Here is a 22,603-nt window from a genome sequence, read left to right as displayed (position 1 = left end):
TCAGCTCAGCATTGCATTTTTTTTTTATTTTTCCCTGAGATACCAGCATCTACTCATAAGTGGAATCATCTGTCCTGCAGGAGCAAAGTGGGGAAGACAGAAGAGTGGGGAGGAATGCTTTTCGATAAATCAACTACAGACTCAACATGAATCGCCAAATTTAATATTTTAAAGATTCATGAAGAAATAAGTGATGCCAAATGTGCTTTAAGAAAAATATCTGTTTAAATGATATTAATGGTAAGACTGAATACAGCAAGGTGAACCACACTGATAATATTAAGTTACCCCAAGAGGTTCCCTAGTCAGAATCCCCATGCAGAAATCTGCTTGCCAACTGTCGTTTCTTTTCCCATTGGTTTAGCTAAGGGTTGAAGTTCTTCTTGAAGTTTCTTTTTTAATCATCAGATCCCGACCTTACAGTTTTCGCTGACTACTTTCCTTCAGGTTGTCTTTGCTCCTGTCAATTTAGGATTTCCAGGGAATTATTCTTCTTTGAAATGCATATTCCAGGCTTGAAATGCTGGCATATGTACACTGTAGAGTAACTGTGGAGGCCAAATGTTTAATTACACATGACAGCTGGAGCTGTAGGAGTCCGAGGCTTGCTTGAAAACAAGTTATGGCCTATGCAGCCCTAAGAGAAGGAACACAATTTTGTGTGCATGTGCACACACACACACAGACACACAGACAAACACACACACACACACAAAAAAAAAAAAACCTCACACATAAACTCACACACATACATTTATTTTGTTCCACATATTATTCACCAGTCTGTTGGTCTATCTGTTTTTCTTTCTTTCTTTAGTATTATCATCAGCTACTGCTTTACGAAAATTGCATCTACTCCTACTTGAGTATAAGTACATTCAAAAAACAACAGGAAAACATTTTTTTCCTTCTAATCTAACCAAGAATATTTGCCAAAAATAAAACAAAATTTTCTAGAAGAATATTTATCCACATATGAAGGTTTGGAAGATGAAGCCATAAAATTCATATTTAGTTTAGAAAACAAATAATGTAAAGATGGTTGTAATTTATAGGGATGTGTTACCAAAAATTTACTAATGAAAAATAAAGAAAGGATCCCTTGGAAATGTTGAGGGCTCCAGTTTTCATCATGTTCCAATCAAAAAAAATATGCTTGTCTGTTTGATAGTTATAAATTACTGAATCTTTAAGACATTTACATAACTACAAGAGAGGAACCATGGGAATATAATCATAACATTTAGGTTAAAAATAAAATTTAATTAAAACTTCTCTTAGATGCATTCATATAGAAGATATTTTTCCCCAAATATAATCTATTGAATATCAATAAGATATTGTGGAACATGATTTGACAGAAAGTATAAAGACTAGTCTGGTCTTTCCAGGGTTGTATTTTGTATCTTATATGCTTAATCCTTATTACTAATATCTACATACCTTCTGGCTTTGGTACTATTTAGTCCCCATTTCACAGATAAGCAAATGCAAATCCAGATAGGCTAAGAAACTTGCTGAAGTAACATGAAAATCAGTGGTACAGGCTGGAATCCCACCAGCCAGATTTCTCTGTGTCTTTATATTTTATTACCGTCAGTTTTTACTTCTGTTTCTATGTATTCATTAATGAAATGGAATACTTACAAGGTGTGTGCACATAATAATAATTTATCATCTTAACTACTCAAGGTAAGTGTCTAATTGTGTCTGAATGGCCTTACCACATGATCCTGAAACTACACATCTGACATGATTCCATTAACTCTGGGTCCATCATGCAAAGAAAGAAGAGCATTTGCTGGCGATATTATATAGTACAGGAGTCAGAGAAAGAAATAATTTTGAGCAAGGCAAGCAAGGGGGCTGTTTCAAACTCAGATGTGGTTTGAATTATCTATGGCTAGCAAACAAAATAAAACACATGTAAAAATCGAGATTCGATCAGTATGGTCAAGTAATTTTGATGTAATTGAATCCATTCTCTACATACATCTAGGAATCTTCTAGAAGTCTATGAGAGCCTGAATATGCTTGATTCTCAATGTGGAACTGTACTTATGGCTCAGCTTTGGTAGGCCACCAAGAGTGTGGCACCACTTTATCTTTCTTCTACTGTAGCCACCAGCTCGTGTCTTGCCACAAAAACCTTTCTGTATAACCTGAAATGTAAATAAATAAATCTCTGGTCATGGAGAAACACAAGGCAGCTGTTTGTATTGATTTTTTGTGAATGTATTTCTCCTGCAGTTAAAACCAAAAGAGAAGAGGGCACACTAGAGCATGGAGCGCTCTCAGAAAATGACTCAGGGTGGAACTGGAAAGACACCTTCTCTAGCAGTCTCCTAATTGAATAAAGGTAAATGACATTCTGGCACTGTCTGCAGTGCTTTTGGCAATCACTGTTTGGCATCAAATTGCAAAGCTTACCTTCAAAATGGAGCATTTATTTAATTTTAAAACAGTACAAAAACTATGACATTTATTCACTTGCCAACTCTGAAATATAAAAGTGTAAAATCGCTTCAAATTGTCATCTATAATTTTTAAATGTATTCCATTTGTGTAATTGTACTGGGGCCACCTGGTCGTTTAAAAATATTGTGTAATTTATTTTCATTTTTTTAAAACAGGAGATTGTTTTGTTTTAAGATTATTTTCCCCCAAAGTCTTCAAAAGATGGGCATTTATTTTACAATTAGAATTCAAAAATAATTAATAGCAAATTCCAGTAGATAGCAAATGGTTCAAACTTTATTGTCTAGTTTAGGTGAGCTCACATCTGTCTTTCATACCCCTGAGAGATAAAGCTTTTGGTTGCATGTCTCTCTGGTTGTCTGTGGGGACCTCAGCAGCAGTGTTGCTTGGCACTGGAAAGAGGGAGAAATGGAAATACTTTGTGGAATCAATTTTTGATGAAAGAAACTGAATTTTTAAAAAGCTTCATTTATAGAACATTATTATCATCAAGAAGGGAGAAATCGTTTTTCTGATTGCAAAGAACTGAAATTTGAACCACTAAAAACCATCATCAAGTCTAACTTGATTAAGCTCATAATAGAATAAATAACAAAAAAGGGAATATACCTGTCAAAGTACCCATCCTCTGACGAGTGTTGGGAAAGTAGCCTGAGGGCAGGGCTTGAGAGATGCCAGGTCCTTATGAAGACCTGGGCAGAACCTTCCCAAATAGCAACTCAGTTGGAGGTCAAGCTGGACATTTCTTGGTTCATGTTAGAAAAGCAGATGTTCTGTAGTTAACAGATATGTACATACACGGTTGACCAGTTTAAGTAATTTAAGTCAATCTCTCTTCCCTAATTTTCCTTCTGTAATATCCAGATCTAACAAAAATTATCTCCCTTAACAGACAAAATAAGAGATTTGATCTTAACCATCCAGATAGCAAAACGGGACTTCCCTGTCGGGAGGGTCTCATCCACCCACCACTCCATTCACTCCATTTGGATCGTTTCCATATATCTCAAGTCTAGTGTGTTTGCAGGTAGCATATGGGTTTCACGACCATACTTGAAAAAAAAAAACTTAAACACTGAATATGACTGATAAACTTTTTATTCGTACATTAAATACTTGAGTAAGTAAAAATAAGATTGATTTTAATGTGTTCTGGAGCATGTAAAAATAGAATAAATCTTAATGTGATTCGAAATACATTTTAAAATTCAGGCAATAAAATTTAGTATCCACTATTTGGGAAATATATCATACATCTAAATCAAATTTTGCTTAGTAGAAAAAATATTGGTCAAGTTTTATTAAATACCCTGAAGACAGTTGACCTTGTGATTTTTAAGTTGGTTTTTAGTTGACTGAGCCTTTGGAAAGAATATGCCAGAGAAATAGACATTGGGGAACTTTCCTCTGTTTTCCAAATTTCAGAATAAATGATCTGAAGGAATTGGGTTTTGTCTGCAGAATCTGCACAACAATGAGTTTCACCTATAGATAAAGGGAGCAAGATTGAATAGGTAATATGCAGACAGAAGTGAATTAGAAAGAGTGGTAACTTTGGAGTAAAACAACCTCTTTGTTCAGCACTCTGATGTAACTTGATTTGCACATCTGTAAAATAGAAACTAAGCATGTGCCCTATGAATTTCCTGCTTCTAAAATCCAGGAAATAACAGCTACCACCTTTTGTCTTCAGACTGACATGCTAGAGTTTGGGGTGAACAGAAAGGTTTCTCTTAGTGTTTTTCTGATGTAACTGTGGGCCTTTCCAGGTAATTTTCTTTGTGGGTCACTAAAGAGGAATGTGTCCGCCCTCTAGTCTGAAGAGATCAGCACACACAGCTGCACCATGTTCTATGTTCACTGTCTCCACTGAGCCTTTTTCCCAACCCCCAACAATGGTTGATTATTATTTTCTATTAACATTATTTATTCTCATTGGGTGTGATCATGAGTGAGCACATTAGCAGGTGTTGAACAAATGCAATATTATTATCATAGAAATGAAGGCTAGTTTGCATCAGTATTTCTTTAAATCTAAACTGCCATGATTGTACAATATACATCATTACTGCATGACCCAATGGGACCTGAAACCACAACGTTACCATAAACTCTGATAAAATAGTGATTTTTAAGAATCAGTCTAATATTTAAAGATGTTAACTATGAAAAAGTATTCATTTTAGAATCTACAAAATATAGAAAATAAGAAAAAATGTATATACATCTACCCAAAAGAGTACTATCAAAGGATTACTTGGCAGATGAGCATCTCTTAAGTTGCATAAGTAATTCCTGCAACACAATAAAACATAGGTATATAAAAGTTCAAAGTGTCAGATGGGTTCACATAGCTCTTTGCTTTTCAGTTGGAAGCATTGGATAAAGAATTCTTAAACTTATTTTTTTTTAAAGTTGTTACTTAGTAAGGAAAAAAATGTTTGGTGTTTGCATGTATGTGTGTGCACATATGTGCTGTAGGGTGTCCAAGCATTAAAGAGGCCACAGTTAAGCTATGGTTTCTGTGTGTGCCTGCTCATTTAAGGGGTTTGTGTGCCCTGAAGGAGTCCTTACAACAGCGCACTCCTGCAGTGTCATATATTATGGTCTGTATCCAATCTGTGTCTTGTACTAACTGTTGTGTAGATACTTAAGAATAATTCTATTGTGGCATCACTGAGAATAGTAATGAGACCAAAACACAAATTCAAAGTAGTGACTCTTTAACAGTATAGTAAAAATGACAGAAAAAAAAAAAGAATTGCAAGTGTCATGTCTACAGATTCGCTAGAGAGGAAAAAATGTGTTTGAAATTTTCAATATGCTCTTAAGAAGAGCAAATATATTTTGACTAGCATCATCTCCTTTTCTCAACAATTCTATGCCCCTTTTGTGTCTCATGTTTTTTTTAATTTTTTCCTTTCTAGAAAAATAACTTATTTGCATCTCTTTTGAGATTATCATCCATATCTCAAGACTGGGTAAAATCTCTCATTAGTGTCTTTGGCACAGTGAAAACACATAGGGAAATATTTTGCCGTGAGAAGTTAATACTGGCAGGGTGTTTGGGATCATGTGTTTGCGAGTTAAGGAATCCTACCCGGCTTCTAATTTACCGCAGACTCAGAAATCCATGTGTTGACCTTCATGCCCAAGCTCAACAGACCAGTGTTTAAATACCAGCACAGGAAGTGATACAGGGAAGCAAAGCCCAGGGAGACACCTGTCTGGGCCACTGTTGACCTATCATGCTTCGCTAACTTTTCAGTCATCTCTGACCCAGATTTCCACAGTTCCACAGGGATTTGGAGCTTTCATCCAACAAATCCTACACCTGCGTTCAATTAATGAAACAAAACTCAACTTTGTTATCTGATGAACTGAGTTCCTACACTCATTGAGACAATTGTTTTATTATTGTATTGACAAATTATCCTATTAACAACTGGCTACTACAAAAATCAATTAAAATCTTGGCTGAAAAGTCGAAATAGAGTTGGATAAGTAAAAGTGGGAATTAAATAGTTAGCTAATTGGTTTTTTTTGTAATATAGTTCATAAATTAGCAGCAACCAGATCAAAACCAGAAATTTGTGTGGAAAATAAGAATGCTAAATTATTGCAGGGCATATGGAGCCGCTCCGGATTTATTTTCATTTTATTTCATACTGATGGGCTTCTCAGTTTGTGCATGCATATCAATGCTTTATTTTGCTTTCTCTAACATGTGTTTCCAAATATTATGTTTCTATTGATTCCTTACTACTATATTTGGTAAACTACCTTGTAAAATGTTTAATAATTTGTTTACTTCCTGTAGTAATTCCTTATGCATTTAGATACTGACATGAAATTTAAGACAAATATTTTCACTTTAGGATTTTTTAAAAATAGTCTATTGATAGAATGAAAAATTTCCTTTCCTTTGCATGAGTCAGAGAAAACCTGAAGATCCCTTAGTATTTATGCCTGCCCCAGAGAACCTCGCTAAAATTATACTGTAAGTAAAAGTAAGAAAATTAGGTGTGCTTCATAAAAACAACATTATGCAAAAAAAAAGCAAGAAAAAAAAGCAAGCAAGAAACATTATGCCTAAGATGTTTAAAGAAACATTTAATTTAACCTCAAAGTATTCTTTAGGAAAGAATAATCAGAACAAAACATCATTGAATACCAGACAATGGAATCTTCAAGGCAAAACTATATTTCTTCCAAAGTACTTACCTTTAATGGTATCAAAGTTATCTAAAAACCTGGCAAGTATTGCTTTAGAAGATGAGGGAAATCAATTTCACCTAGTCACTGATGCATTACACTAGAAAGTAAGTTGGAAATGCATAACTTTAAAATTTGAAAGAGAAGAAAGAATAATTTCACCAGTGAGCAAAAGCCAAATGTTTCATGAAGTTGTCAGTATGTTAACTTCCCCTATAAATAGGCTTGATGATTGCAAAAAGCACACATTTCTCTAAATGATACCTGATCTCTGTCACTCACTTAAGTTATAGATTTTTTTTTCTCTTGAAAGATGCCATCAGTCAGATCTGAAGACAGAATATTGATAATCGAGTGAAAGAACAATTCACTGTCAGTAAAGAGACGCTAACTTGAATGAAAAAGGTAACAATGAAATGTAGAGACAAGGAGGCCTGGAAACCACACGCTTGATATAGATTCCAAGTCTGTTACAGATTAAGAACCTAAAACAGCCATGATAAAAACTGACTGTGAACCTACAGTATATCCAGCTAAAACTTTCTAGTAGTATTTTGAATGACTTTACATCTATTCCCTTTTATGGTTATTTAAAAAATTTATTTCACATTCCCATGATTCAGAAGTCTCTCGAATCATTCTCTAAACAAATATTTGGACACCAGACATCTGGTTTCCAAGTAATTTTGAAGTTATCTTCTTCTTCAAACTCAACTGTTCTGGTCCTTGCCCTTCAGCCAAGTGGGGCAGTTCACTAACAGAACATCCCTGGACTTCCCTCTCCATGGTGGCGTATTTCCTGTTCCTCACAAATGTCCTCTCTGCTTCAACATACATCTATATGCTGCCTAATTTTTAAGACGAGCACAGGTTTCATCTCTGCCATGAAATTCTCCCTTGGCCCTCCTTTGGGAAATGGGCTGTCTCTCCTCCAGCCACCACAGTAGATGAAATCTACTGAAGTTCTCAAAAGTACGCCATCCAAGGAGACTGAGAAATTTTCAGAAAACACACACACACACACACACACACACACACACACACACACACACACAAATGCCAGAAAAAGGTACATCATGCTTGTCTCCTGAAGACTCAGGCTACTGTGGGAGATGTTGTCCTTTCAATGGATTCCTTTATCTCAGTGGAGAATAAGAATACTAAAAGACCCAGGTTAAGTGACAAGGCTGAACCAAGGTAGACGTAGTTACCACAGACTGCAGTAAGTCTGAGGTAGTCAACAACATCTAGCACCTGCAAAGGACTGTCTGAGGCAATGGCTAGTTGATTGGAAAATCTTCATGACTAGGAGGAGCTTAACCAATGTCTATTCATAAACATCCCACCCTGGAACAAACTGAGCCAACTCTAGCATTCAGGAATGAAGGCTCTATTTGTCACCATGATAGAAGACACCTTCATCTGTTCAGATTTACAAATAATAGAAATTTTCTTGTCACAGTTCTGGAGACTTGGCAATCCAAGATCAAGGTCTACCAGCAGATTTTGTGTGTTGTGAAGGTTTGCTCTCTGCTTTGTAAATGATGCCCCTTGCTACATATTCCTGGTGGAAGAAGCAAGGCAGTTCCCTGAAGCTAGTTGTTCTATAAAAGCACTAATCTCGTGCATAAGATCATGATATAATCATTATTCAAAAGGCCTTACCTCTTGATATTATCACTTGGGATGTCAGGTTGTAGCATCAGAATTTTGGAAGGACACACGTGTTCAGACAGTTACAGAAAATATGGTCCCTCATTCGATTTCAAACCCTGGATCTGTGTGAAATCCTTGGAGAAAAGATAAGCCAGGTCCACTTGAGAGACTCCACGGCATCTTTCTATGTCTGGCTTGTTGCACTTATGACTTAGGGTAATGGCTGTCAGGTTTATTTCTGTTGTCACAAAAGTAGGCTTCTCTTCTTTCTAAGACTGGACATTTTTCATTGCATGTGTGTGCACACACAGACATACACACCACAATGAGTTTTTGTATTTCAATCATCCACTGATAGACACCCAGGTGGTTTTCCTATCTTGGCTATTGTGAACAATGCTGCTGAGAAGATAGAAGCTCAGATGTCTTGTTGAGAGAGTGATTTTTATTTCTTTTGGACCTGTCGGCACAGTGGGACAGCTGGATTATATGTTAGCTCTATTTTAAAGATTTTTTTAGTCCTCCATACTGGTTTTCATAATGGCAGCACAAATTTACATTCCCACCCAGGAAAGGGCCCCCTTTCCTTCACATTCTTCTTGCCAACATTTCTCATCTTTTGACTTTGGATAATAGGTGATAATGAGGTGATATCTCATTGAAGTTTTGATTTGCATCCCCTGATAATTAGTGATTTGAGCACCTTTTAATATACTTGTTGAGCATTTGTATTAATTCTTTGGGGAAAATGTCTATTCAGGATTTTTTTCTCCAATTTTTCATCAAATTATTTGTTTTCTGCTATTGAGTTTTATAAGTGTCTTCTAAACTTTGAATATTAACCCCTTATCAGAGAGTGTTTGCAAATATTTTCTCCAGTTTCATAGATTGTCTTTTCATTCTGTTGATTGTTTGCTTTGCTGTCAGAATTTCTTATTTTGTAGTTTGATGTAGTCCCACTCATGTATTGTTGGTAGGAATGTAAATTATTAATGGGGTTTTTTATGTGTAAAATCATATCATTTGCAACAGAGATAAGTTACTTCTTCCTTTTCAGTTTTTATGCTTTATATTTCTTTCCTTGCCTAATTGCTTTTAGACTGTCAGTACCATGTTGACTAGAAGTGGCAAGAGTAGGCATTCTAGTATTTCTCTTAAATCTTAGAGGAAAACTTGCAACTTTTCACTACTGCTACCTGTGAGCTTGTAATATAGGGCTCTTATTGTTTTGAGGTAAATTTCTTCTATATCTAATTTGTCAAGAGTTTTGATGAAGGAAAGGTATTACACTTCATTAAATGGATTTTCTGCAATCTATTGAGAGAATCATATCATGTCATTTTTGACCTTCATTCTGCTAAAGCGGTATGTCACATTTATTGATTTCTATATGTTTAACCATCCTTACATGTCAGGGTTAAAAGTCACTTGATCACGTTATACAATCCTTTTAATGTACTGTTGAATTTAATTTTCTAATATTTTTTGAAGATTTTTTTCATCTACATTCATCAGGGATATTTGCCTGTGACTTTCTTTTTTTATAATATCTATCTATGTCTAGCTTTGGTATCAGAATATCACTTAATTATCACTTTTTGAAGTATTTAGAATTATTCCTTCCTATTTACTTATTTCCTTCCTTCCTTTTTTTTTCTGGGAGGATTTCAGAAGGTTTTGTATTAATTAGTATTAGCTTCTTAAATTGTTGTTAGGAAGCATCAGTGAAACCAACAGGTCCTTGACTTTTCCTTGAAGGGAGATTTTAAATTACTGATTCAACCTCTACCCAATAGCCTATTCTGATTTCCCATTTCTTCATGATTCAGTTATGCTATATTCTGAGTCTAGGAATTTATATCTTCTAGATAACCCTTTGCTGTTATGTAATTGTTCACAGTAATCTCTCTTATCCTTTATATTAGATGGTATCAATTTTAATGACTTTTCCTTCATTTCTTCTTTTATTGGCTCTTTAGGTCATACATAACAAAAAGACTCATTTTAACATAAGCATGGAATATAATTTGTTCTAATTCAGTCCCCAGTACCTCTTTTATTTCTGAGTTTATTTATTTGAATTTTCTCTTAGCAGAGCTAAACTTGTCAATTTTGTTCATCTTTTCATAAAAAAGTTAAATTCTGTTTATTTTCTATTGTCTTTGTCATCTCCATTTTGTTTCTTCTTGCTTGAATTTCTGTGATTTTCTTCCTTCTACCGGGTTTGAGTTTATTTTCTTCTTTTTGTAGCTTTTTGAGATGCATCAACAGCTTAAGTTTATTATTGCAAACTTCCCCTTTGAACTGCTTTTACTGCCTCCTATAAGCTTTGGTGTCTGTGCATCCATTTTAATTTTTCTTCATTTTACATCACAAATTCCCCTTGGACTTCTTTGGCCCATTTGGTTGTTCAGGAATGGGTTGCTAAATTTCTGCCTATCTTTGAATTTTCCAATTTTCCTCCTGTTGTTAATTTCTGTTTTCATGATGCTGTAGTTAGAAAATGTGTTTAATATACTTCTTTGGGTTTTTTTTTTTTTTTACAGTTTTTGATTGAAATGCCATTTTGTCTGATAAAAGTTGCATTCGTCAGCTTTTCATAACTGTAACAAATAAATGGGGTAATAAAATTATGAAGAGAAAATGTGTAGAGGTTCTAGTCCATGATCATTGTCCTTGTCGTTTTGGGCCAGTGGCAAGGCAGCACATCATGTCAGGACATCCGTGGTCAAGCAGAGCCACTAACTCATGACTGGGTATAGCAAGAGATGTAGGAAGAGGCTTATGCTCTGCTTTCTCCTTTGAAGGCATGTCCCTAATGACCTGAGCCACACCTCCTCAGCCCTATCTCTTCAAGGTTCCATCACCTCTTAATAATGGAACGCTGTGGACCAATCTTTAACACAGGGGCCTCTGGAAAAGATTTGACATTTGAAGTATAGTATAAGTACAGCAACTTCTGCTCTCTTCTGGTTTCCATTTGCATGGAATGTCCAACCCTTTGGTTTCAGTCTATGCATATTTTTAGAGCTGAAATAATGGGCATCTTAGAGTTAACTGGTTTCCAGCTACTTTGTAGCTCCTTTGTTCCTTTCCCCCTCTATGCTTCTTCCTTTGTGATCTGATGATCTTCTGTAGTGGTGGGCTTTGGTTCCACTCATATTGTCTTTTGTGTATTACTAAAGGGAAATTGCTCTGTGGTTACTGTGGGTCTTACACAAAAGCTCTCACGGTAATAACTGTCCATTTAAAGCTGATAACAACTTTATTTTGAGCACATAGAAAATTTAACATTTTTTTTTACTCAAGATTTTGTGTTAAAACTTGCATTTTTATATTACATATCCATTAACAACTTATCATCACTATTTTTTAAAAAATTTTTGGTACCAGGGATTGAACCCAGGGGAATTAACCACTGAGCCACATACCCAGGCTTTTAATTTTTTATTTTGACACAGGGTCTTGCTAAGCAGCTGAGGGCCTCACTAAGTTGTTGAAGCTGACCTTTATTTACGATCCTCTTGCCTCAGCCTCCAGAGTCACTGGAATTTCAGGTGTGTGCCACAGCACCCAACATGGCATTATTTTTGATAGTATTATCTTTGATCTTTTTACCAGCTATGAATGTGACATTCACACCACCGTTATTACAGCATTAGAATATTCTAACTTTGACAAACTTACTTAATTCTTATTTTATTTATTTATTTATTTTGATACTGGGAATTGAACCACTGAGCCTCATCCCCAATGCTTTTTTTAAAAAATATTTTATTTAGAGAGAGAACCTGGCTGAGTTGCTTAGTGCCACCATCAGTTGCTCAGACTGGCTTTGAACTCACAATCCTCCTGCCTCAGCCTCCCAACCCACAAGGTTTTTTATTTTCATATATTTTAATGTTATTTTTTAGTGTCCTCTTTTTTAGCTATAAGAACTCCCTTGAGTATTTCTCGTATATCAGGTCTACTATTAATATACACTTTTAATTTTTGTTGGTCTAAGCAAGTTTTCATCTTTCTTTCTTTTCTGAAGGACAGCTTTGTCAGGCAAAGTATTTGTGGTTGGCAATTACTTTTTTTTTTTCCCAAAATTTGGCATATCACCTCACTTTCTGTTGACCTAAAAAATGTTTGTTGAACAACTCACTGATAATCTTATCAGTGATTCCTTATGTGAACAACCTCTTTTCTCCTGGTGTTTGTAAGATTTTTTTTCTTTGATTTTCTGACAATTTATATGTCTTGCATCAATCTTCTTTGACTTGAACCTGATTTGAGAAGTTTTAATTTGTGTACATGAATATACATCTTTCCTTAGATCTCTGAAATTTTCAGCTTCTTTCTTCTTCTCTCTCTTTTTTCCTTTGGCTACTCTTAATGTGAATACCATTTCTCTTGATGGATTCTCACAAATTATGTGACATTGCTTTGTTACTTTTTGTGCATTGTGATTTCTCCTCTGAATATTTTCAGATGAACTTTGAGTTCACATGTTATTTCTTAGGCTTGATCAAGTCTACTATTGATGTTTCCTATGGAAATTTTTGCTTCATTCATTGCATTCCTCACCTCTAGAAGTTGTTTGCTTTTTTTTTTAAGGATTTCTTTTCTGACTTTTTTCTTATTATGTTTTCCTGATTTTATTGAGTTGTCTATCTTCTCATAGCTAGCTAAACTTCCTCAAGACAATCATTTTGAATGTTTTGTAGAACAATGTGTCGATCTCCCTTTCTTTACGGTTGGTTACAAAAATACTCTTGATAGGTTGTGTTCTTCAAAACTTTGCTTTATTATTTTTGCATTTGAAGGAAAAGGCACCTCTTCCACATTCTACTATTTACAAGAGAGAAGCACCTTCACCAAATAGCCTGACTAGGGGGATCTGAAGCTCTCTCAAACTTTTTGTGATTATTTACCAGCTCTATATCTTTTGCTTTCTATGAGAAGACCATTCTTGAGACTGTACGCTTATTCCACATTTCTCAAATCCTAAAGAATTTATCAGCTCCTACCATTTGTTTTTAACAGGATGATGCTGAGATGTTAAGATTTTTGTGTCTCTTCCCCTCCTGCATTGTAAAGTTGGCTTGTCTTCAAGAAACATTTTCATCCACTTCCTACAGAGAGACAATATGGGAGTGAGGAGTGAGACATGTGAAGCCAACTGTGGAGTGTCCATAGGCAAACTGTGGAGTGTTCAGGCAAGACGTCTCTCACATGGTTCAGGAGCAGACTTATTAATGGGGGTGCACAGAGCTGTGAGTAGGTTCCATGTCTTCTTGACTCCAAGTCTTACCCAGTCCCTCATCTGTGACAATGACCTCAATATCTGGATGGATCCACCTTCTAAGCTCTCTCCCTAGGCTCTTGTTTTCTCTTGGAGAAGAGACTGGGAACCAAGGAGTCTCTCTTGGCACTGACCTGTTCTTCCTTGGGAAAATTGTGAAGCAAGTAAAGTGAAACTGTTCTTCTAACCCTCTTCAATGCATCTCTCACATATTTAGTTACAACAGTGTGCTAGAACTTCTTAGCTGAACAGTTGGGGCAGCACAGATTACTCATGTCCATCAGTGATGGTTAGAATTGGTGCTTCTGCTGGGGGATGCTGGTAGGAAAGTTCAGTTCTACTATTCTGCTTGTGTCACTATCCGCTAACATTGATTGCGGACCAGACCTGATAGTAAATGGTCTTCTCCGCCTCTATCATAATTAAAACTGTTTTAAAATCATAATCTCCTCATCCTGCCACAGAATATCGCACTGATTCATTTATTGATAGGATCATGATAATAGGATCTGGTGAAGATGAAGTACAAGTATCCTAGCTGTTCTGATAAGGGACATAGGGTCACAAGAGTATAGGGTGGAAGATTCCTGAAAATCTACTCAAGTATTGGAGGATATCATAATATGGGACATACAGGTAAGTTACTGTATCATTTACTTCTAAAAAGAGGACTATGCTTAGTGGCCTCTAAATTTTGAAGGCAATTTAGTTTGCACTGGTTGGGTTTGTTGCACCCATTTATGGAGTAACCTTAAAGGAGTCAGCTCACAGGGGGACCAGGACAAGAGACTACTTTAGACTTCAGCTGGTATAGGCTTCAGATCAACTGGTTAGATCTCTTGGCTCTATAACCCAACAGATCCATTGTGCTGTTAGAGCCCTGTGATTTTTTGGAACAAAATCTTGATTTTCATGGAAAATAATCATTTCCCTCTAAAACAATATTCCTTAGCTTTGCTACTGGGTCCTGGCTGAGAATGACTACCTGGTCATCTACACCAGTGGCCCAGATTTTTCTTCATGAATTAGTGTTTTATCATCCATCAAGTCCTAGTGGTGGACATCTGTACTGCTCCACAATAACATTCATAATCAAAGAGAAGTGACATAAATAAGATTGCACCCAAAGAGTTCCCACAAGCAGAAGTCAATTGCCTGGAATGGTGGCTTCACAGTTGGAGACTATACTCCTTAGTCTCACCCATACATAGACTTTCCCCCTGACAAATTGCTTGAGAATGAAAATGAAATGTCTCTTTTAACATAGATTTTACATTATAGAATTGGATTTTTTCAATATTCAAGCCATAATTAAGGTGGCTCCACAGGACAATGGGAAGAAATGTCCCCCAGTTGGCAGAAGGTAGCGACCCACCTTTCCTGTAGGAGAGGTATAGAATTACACTATTTGATGCATCTTGCCTCATGTTTTGGCTTAGTGATCAGAGAAAATTTTAAGATTTCTAGAACTATAGTAAATTAATTCAGCAAAGTAGCAGGATATAAAATCAATACCCATAAATCAAAGGCATTTCCTTATATCAGTGACAAATCCTCTGAGAAGGAAATGAGAAAAACTACCCCATTTACAATAACCTCAAAAAAAAAATACTTGGGAATCAATTTAACGTAAGAGGTGAAAGAGCTATATAACAAAAACTACAGAACCCTAAAGAAAGAAATCAAAGAAGACTTTAGAAGATGGAAAAATCTATCTTGCTCTTCGATGGACAGAATTAATATTATTAAAATGACCATACTACCAAAAGCACTATACAGATTTAATGCAATTCCAATCAAAATCCCTATGGCATTCCTCATAGAAATAGAAAAAGCAATCACTAAATTAATCTGAGAAAATAAGAGACCCAGAACACCTAAAGCAATCCTTAGCAGGAAGAGTGAAGCAGGTGGCAACACTATACCAGACCTTAAACTATACTATAGAGCAATAGTAATAAAAACAGCATGGTATTGGCACCAAAACAGACTGGTAGGCCAACGGTACAGAATAGAGGACACAGAGACTAAACCAAAAAATTACAATTTGCCAGGGACCAAAAGGGAGTTCTCCTTCAAAGAATAGCCTGACAGTTACAAGAAACAGCCCCCTAGGAGACATCTCGCCTGGGAGACACCCTGCAGCCATCCATCTCCCTGAGAAATCCTGCGCTATCTCACCTTGTGAAGACTTCTAGCAACTGCCGATAAGAGAGCTCCCCCCATCCCCAGCCCATAAATATCCCTGTGTGAACAATAAAAGTTTGCAGCTTGATCAGAACTTTTGTCTTGCTGTCACCCTTCATGTCTCTTGTCCCTTCATTCCTCCCCATCTAGGTTCGCTGCCCACGTTGATGTGTCCTGCTGGTCGGGGCAACAATTATCTTACATTATACAAAGGTGCCAAAAACATGCTTCGGAGAAAAGATAGCCTCTTCAACAAATGGTGCTGGGAGACCCGGAAATCCATATGCAACAAAATGAGATTAAACCCCTACCTCTCACGATGAGCAAAACTCAACTCAAAGTGGACCACCAAGGACCTAGGAATAAAACCAGAGACTCTTTGTCTAATAGAAGAAAAAGTAGGCCCTAATCTTCATTATGTGGATTAGCCCCAACTTCCTTAATAATTATTGACTCCTATAGCACAAGAATTAAAACCAAGAATCAATAAATGGAATGGAATCAAACTAAAACGTTTTTTCTCAGCAAAAGAAACAATCTATGATGTGAACAGAGAGCCTATATCCTGGGAGCAAATTTTTACCCCCCACACATCAGATAGAGCACTAATTTCTAGGGTATATAAAGAACTCCAAAAGCTAAGCATCAAAAACAAAACAAAACAAAACCCAAAAAAAAAAAAAAATCCAACAAATAACTCAATCAACAAATGGGCCAAGGACCTGAACAGACACTTCTCAAAAGAGGATATTCAATCAGTCAACAAATATATGAAAAAATGTTCATCATCTCTAACAATTAGAGAAATTCAAATAAAAAAAATCTAAGATATCATCTAAGTCAGAATGGTAGCTATTATGAAGACAAACAACAATAACTGTTGCCGAGGATGTGGGGGAAAAGGCACACTCATACATTGCTGGTGGGACTGCAAATTGGTGCAGCCAATATGGAAAGCAGTATGGAGATTCCTTGGAAAACTGGGAATGGAACCACCATTTGACCCAACTATCTCTCTCCTCGGTCTATGCCCAAAGGATTTTAAAACAGCATATTACAGGGACACAGCCACATCAATGTTTATAGAAGCACAATTCACAATAGCTAAACTGTGGAGCCAACCTAGATGTCCTTCAGTGGATAAATGCATAAAAAAAATGCGGCATATATACACAATGGAATATTACTTAGCAATAAAAGAAAACAAAATCATGGCATTTGCAGGTAAATGGATGGCTTTGGAGAAGATAATGCTAAGTGAAGCTAATCAGTCTCAAAAAAACAAATGCCGAATGTTTTCTCTGATATAAGGTGACCGACTCACAGTGGGGTAGAGAGGGGGATCATGGGAGGAATAGACAAATTCTAGATAGGGCAGAGGGATGGGAAGAAAAGGGAGGGGGCAGGGAATTAGCAAGGATGGTGGAATGTGATGGACATCATTATCCAAAGTACATGTGTGAAGACACAAATTGGTGTCAAGATACTTTATATACAACCAGAGATATGAAATATTGTGTGGTATACATGTAATAAGAATTGAATGCATTCCACTGTCATTTATTTTTAAAAAATCAATAAAAAAAAAGATTGGGTGAGTGACAACAGAAATCTTTCTCAACTTGGGAAGTGAGCATTTCAAAACTGGCCCAGAAGGGCTGGGAGTATAGCTCAGTTGGTAGAGTGCTCGCCTCACATGTACAAGGGCCTGGTTTCAATCCCCAGAACCAAAACAAACAAACAAAAACACCCTCAAAACTGGCCCAGTGTGGTCATTTGTCTCACCCCCATGCTCATTCAGAGATCCCCTCTAGAGGGAGTCTTAGTCTGAGGGCTGACATGAGGCCCTCATACTGAGTCTATGTTTTTATATGTGGCTTCAACAACAGTTTTCCCCACTGAGATGTTCATGACTACTCACTTGTGAATTTCCAGATTACCCACAACAGAAAGAAGCACTGGTCTTCAAGACAGCATGTGATGACTAATTTTATGCATCTGCTTGACCAGAGTGTGGTGTCCAGTTGTCATGTCAAAAACTAGTCTAGATATTGCTATGAAGTGGGATTCATGTTTATAACCAATAAAAGGTACAGAAGATCACCTGCCATAATATGTCTGGGTGTCATTCAATCATTGCAAGACCATAAAAGCAAACACTGAGGCTTCATGAGTTGATTCCGCAGCTTCTTGACTTGGTTCTCTCATTTCAGATTTAAAGGCACCAATGACTATTTCCAGTAACCAGGAGAGGATTGAGAGTGCATGACTGCTTTTGTTAGTAAAGGCAGTAGAGATACACAACATTACCATCAGATATTTCTAACCACATCTTTGTAAAGGGTGAAGATGTTAATGACCACATATTTGATACCTCACAGCATTTTTCTCAAACTAACAGCATAATGAGATGGACCGATTGTTCATAATCGAACCAAGAAAAGTGGTGAAAGAAAAGGATGAGCTCAGAGGTTCTAGCTCTGGTGCTGCATAAAGAACTTAAAATTCCTCTATCTTCCCTGAAATAAATCCTGTCTCCTGTAGCTTCGGAGCTTACTATGCTGAAAACTAAACACAGAGTCTTATCTATCAAGTTGATGAACTAAAGGGCCAGTTGAATTCTCAGCCTTTTGGTATATCTGCTATTAAAATGAGGACATTTGTTGGGAAAGGATGAGATCTCAAAAATTTAAGGGAGCACCTATATGAAGTTCCTGAAGAAGAGGAGGACATGGAACCCCTAAATTCTTTTGATACTTTACCAACAAAAAGCAGCCTTTCATCTTATCTGAAGGATCACACTGCTTTGCCCAGGGAAGTTCAAAGGCCTCCCCTGACACAGCTTCTAGGCAAGACAATGCTGAACTCTCTCGGGACCCACAATTCACCCTTCTTTGCTCCTAGAATTACAACCAGATTCATGTCTTAAAGGGCCCCTAAAGTTGAAATGCAAAGTATAAGCCACACACGAGAAAGTGCCCACTCCAAGGTAACTTCATTATTTTTTCAATATATAAAGAAAAAAAAAGGGGAATATATAAGGGAATGGATATTAAGGATGTGGGGGTGATGATGGATGGACATTATGTTAGATCAGGGTGAATTAATTGCTGTGAGCCCACTGAGCAGAGATTCTAACTTTAGTAAAGTCTGAGGGGTTAGAAGGGGCTCTAACCATTTGCTTGTTTGGTTGACTGAAACCTGAACCAAAAAAATGACCTACACAAAATGAAGTTGAAATGCTAAAGCGGCCTCCATACACTACAGAGAATGGTACCTCTAGTCTAGGAAGATTGAAATGTTAGAGTGGATTTGTTGTGTGAGAACTGCTCACCCACCCCACAGTCCAGAGACAGACAGGTAAAACTGCAAGGGTGAAAAGTAAATTTGAGACATGGATCTCGCCATCCTGAGAGAGCTCTGAGGTTGCTCTTTTTCTCGAAGTGAGAAATTGCAATGTAAAATGCTGACAATATGATCAGTAAGATGTTAGCTCTGGATTTAATCTTTTATTGTTATTATTTTTATTTAATTAAATAGTTTTTTTTAACAGCACTTGAGATTGAACCCAGGGGTGCTTGGCCACTGAGCTACATCCCCAGCCCTGTTTTAGGTGGACTCAGAATCTCATTAAATTTCTCATGCTGGCCTTGAACTTGTGATCCTCCTACCTCAGCCTCCTGAGTAGTTGGTTTACAGGAGTCCCACATTACACACAGTGACACTTACTATTCATATCTTCAGTTTTCTGCTTTCTGTCAAACATTCCTTTTACCCTCAATCTGCATTTCAGTAGCGAACATGATTTAGTATGACACGGTGAGCTAAACTTGTATTCCAAATAAGTAAGGGTCCTCCATTCCAATTGGTGGAATTTACTTTATCCCAGCTAAGAGCATCTTCACTGGGCTTTCTATCAACAGGAGGAGATTACCTAGCAACATAATTGACCCACGTTTAATATAATGTCACACTTCACACTCATTTTTCAGTAGAATAGAATCTTCGATCATATGTCACACTGTGTGAGGTGCTATATTAAGGAACAATGCATGCTGCAGTTACTGGAGGCTGGGTAGAGGAAAATTTTTTCTGCACCTCTTTCAGATTCTGGTGGTCCCAGTTTTTTGTTGGATTTGGAGTGCATAACACTCATCTTTGTCCCTGTCTCTGTGTAACTGTGTAACTTTTCTTTTTCTGTCTCTTGAAAGATTACCTGACATAAAATTTAAAATTCACTTGAATAAATGAAAATGATCATTTCTTAGTTTACTTTTATCTGAAAAGTCATTTTTCCAAATAAGGTTACATTTTACAGGTTTTGGGCACTAAGATGTGGGTACAACTTCATGTGTGTGTGTGGGGACACCGTTAAACTCACTGTACCTACCCTTTCTTCTTCTTTTTTTTATAACAATCATTCACTTTGTTTCAGTGCTGAGTACTATTCCACTGAATGGATATACCACTATCTGTTTATCCATTAGTCTTATGATGGACATTTGGGTTATTTTCAATTTATGGCTATTGAAGAAAAAAAGACCTCTTCTAAACACTAGGGTGCAAATCCAAATTTCTTTGTGGAAATGCATCTCTAGGAGGAGCAACCATTTGCAAATCCTCTATACTTTCTTTGCAATGTTCCCTTCTCTTTTAATTTCCTCGGCAAAATCTAACCACCTTGGCCTATTTGCAGTATGGCTTATTTTTTTCAACTCTTGAAGAGTTTCAGGCTCTGTGTGGGTGCTCCATCTATGCACCCCACCCTAAAGGTTCTTCTCAAGTAGCAGATGCATGGATTAGGGTGCTCACCTTCTTCATTTCCTTGCTCTCAGGGATCACTCATCTGTTTTACCTGTTGTCAAGTGGATGTAAACTTGTACCATATATTTTGCCTGTGTCTTAGTTATTTAAAATGGGAGGGTCAATCTGTTACTGTCAATCTTCCACTACCCCTGAAAGAATAGTTCTTCTCTCACAATGTATTTCTGTTCTTTCGATTTAGGAAGATATTTTTCTTGATAGAAAAGACATACAAAATTTAATGTGAGCATAGTATAAACTGGGGCTCTAAACATGAGGCCATGTGCTTCAGAAATAGTTTTCTTTTTTCCTAGTTGATATGGAAGGAAACCTTCAATAAAAAAAAATCACATTTCTACTATTATGCTTGAAAAAAAACTCGGCTCACTCTAACCTTGTGCCTCCACGACATAGTATTTATAGGTTTCTACTCCCTAAGTTGTGCACGTGTGTATGTGTGTATCCTGCATATTTGTGTTACCTGTGTGTGTGTGTGTATGTAGTGTCTTTATGCAAAGGTTTTAGAAAGAAAAGAGATTAATGCCACACAGGGGCATCTCTTATTCAATTTTCTTTTTTGAATTATGGCTAATTTTCTGACTACATATGAAATACATAGCAAGAGTGCATTTGAATACCTTTCAAACAAAACAGCATGCTCACTGCTCATTATTTGGCCAGATTATATACATTAGCAAATTTCCTGAGAAAAATATTCAAAGCTTTACTAAAATTGTCTCTTATTGTTTCTGAAGATAATCTCTAATGTAATACAATTGTAATGTTCTCTTGGGAAATCTAAAATCAATTTATTTTTTCTATACCCCAAATGACAGTAATTTAAATAAAATCACTTACACATGTTTATAGAATCTAAAAATAATAAATGCAAAAATAAAGTCTTTAGGTCAGGATAAATAATTAATTAAATTTTGCCTCGGGTATGAATGTACACATACGTACAAGTAAATATAAATACACAAGGATAGGTATTTTCAGAAACAAATGATGTATGACAAATAATTACAAATGCTTCAAAGAAATACTTCACAGCATTTATAATGGAAGCTATATAAAATATATTACCTATATAGGTAAATAAAAATATGTATATAATTAATCTAAGTAATAATTTATTGATGAATGTATTATACCACGTGTGAAGATTATGGTTCTTTGATATTATGTAAATATAGTCATTAAAATATATATTATTAAATACATGGAAGAATAGAATTTACCAAAACAAATTACTCTGTGTCTGCTTTGAACTTTTTTACCATTTTATTTTTCAACACAATTCTCGGAAAGTGTTACACTCTAACATGTGAAATTCCCCAAATTGTAGCAAAAATCTTTGCAAGGGATCACATACAAATTAGAATTTGCTTATTTTTCTTTTATTTTGGAAATACTTCAATTGCAAATTTTAGTATTTTTTAATATTTCTTTTTTAGTTGTAGTTTGACACAATATTTTTATTTTATTTATTTTTATGTGGTGCTGAGGATCGAACCCAGGGCCTTGCATGTGCTAAGCGCGCTCTCTACCACTGAGCCATAACCCCAGCCCACTAGTCTTATTTAATAAACTTATTTTCTGAGTTTTAGCATATCCTTTTCTTAAGTTTTGGATTTTTTTCTCTCCACTAATATAATGTAGAATGTTTAATGCAGATTTCAATTTTCTGATTATCAGATACTTTTAAAAATATTTTCTAGCTTTAACTGTATTGTAACTGGCTAGACAGTGAATGGAATTCTATTTGTTTGTGGTTTGTCTTTCCAACTCAATCAATATCACATGATGTATAAAAGGGTACATCTGTACCATTTATTTAATATTGTGCAAAATTATAGCCATAGATTCAGGGGACAAATGAAATCATTGCAACTCCTGCACATCTGGATCTGAGATTACTGCAGGGGAAGATCATGCAACCAAACAGCTGACCTCCCTGCTCAAAATTAAGGG

The sequence above is a fragment of the Ictidomys tridecemlineatus genome, chromosome 12, assembly GCF_052094955.1.
Source record: "Ictidomys tridecemlineatus isolate mIctTri1 chromosome 12, mIctTri1.hap1, whole genome shotgun sequence".
Classification (NCBI taxonomy): Eukaryota; Metazoa; Chordata; class Mammalia; order Rodentia; family Sciuridae; genus Ictidomys; species Ictidomys tridecemlineatus.
This window is presented reverse-complemented; position numbering follows the sequence as displayed.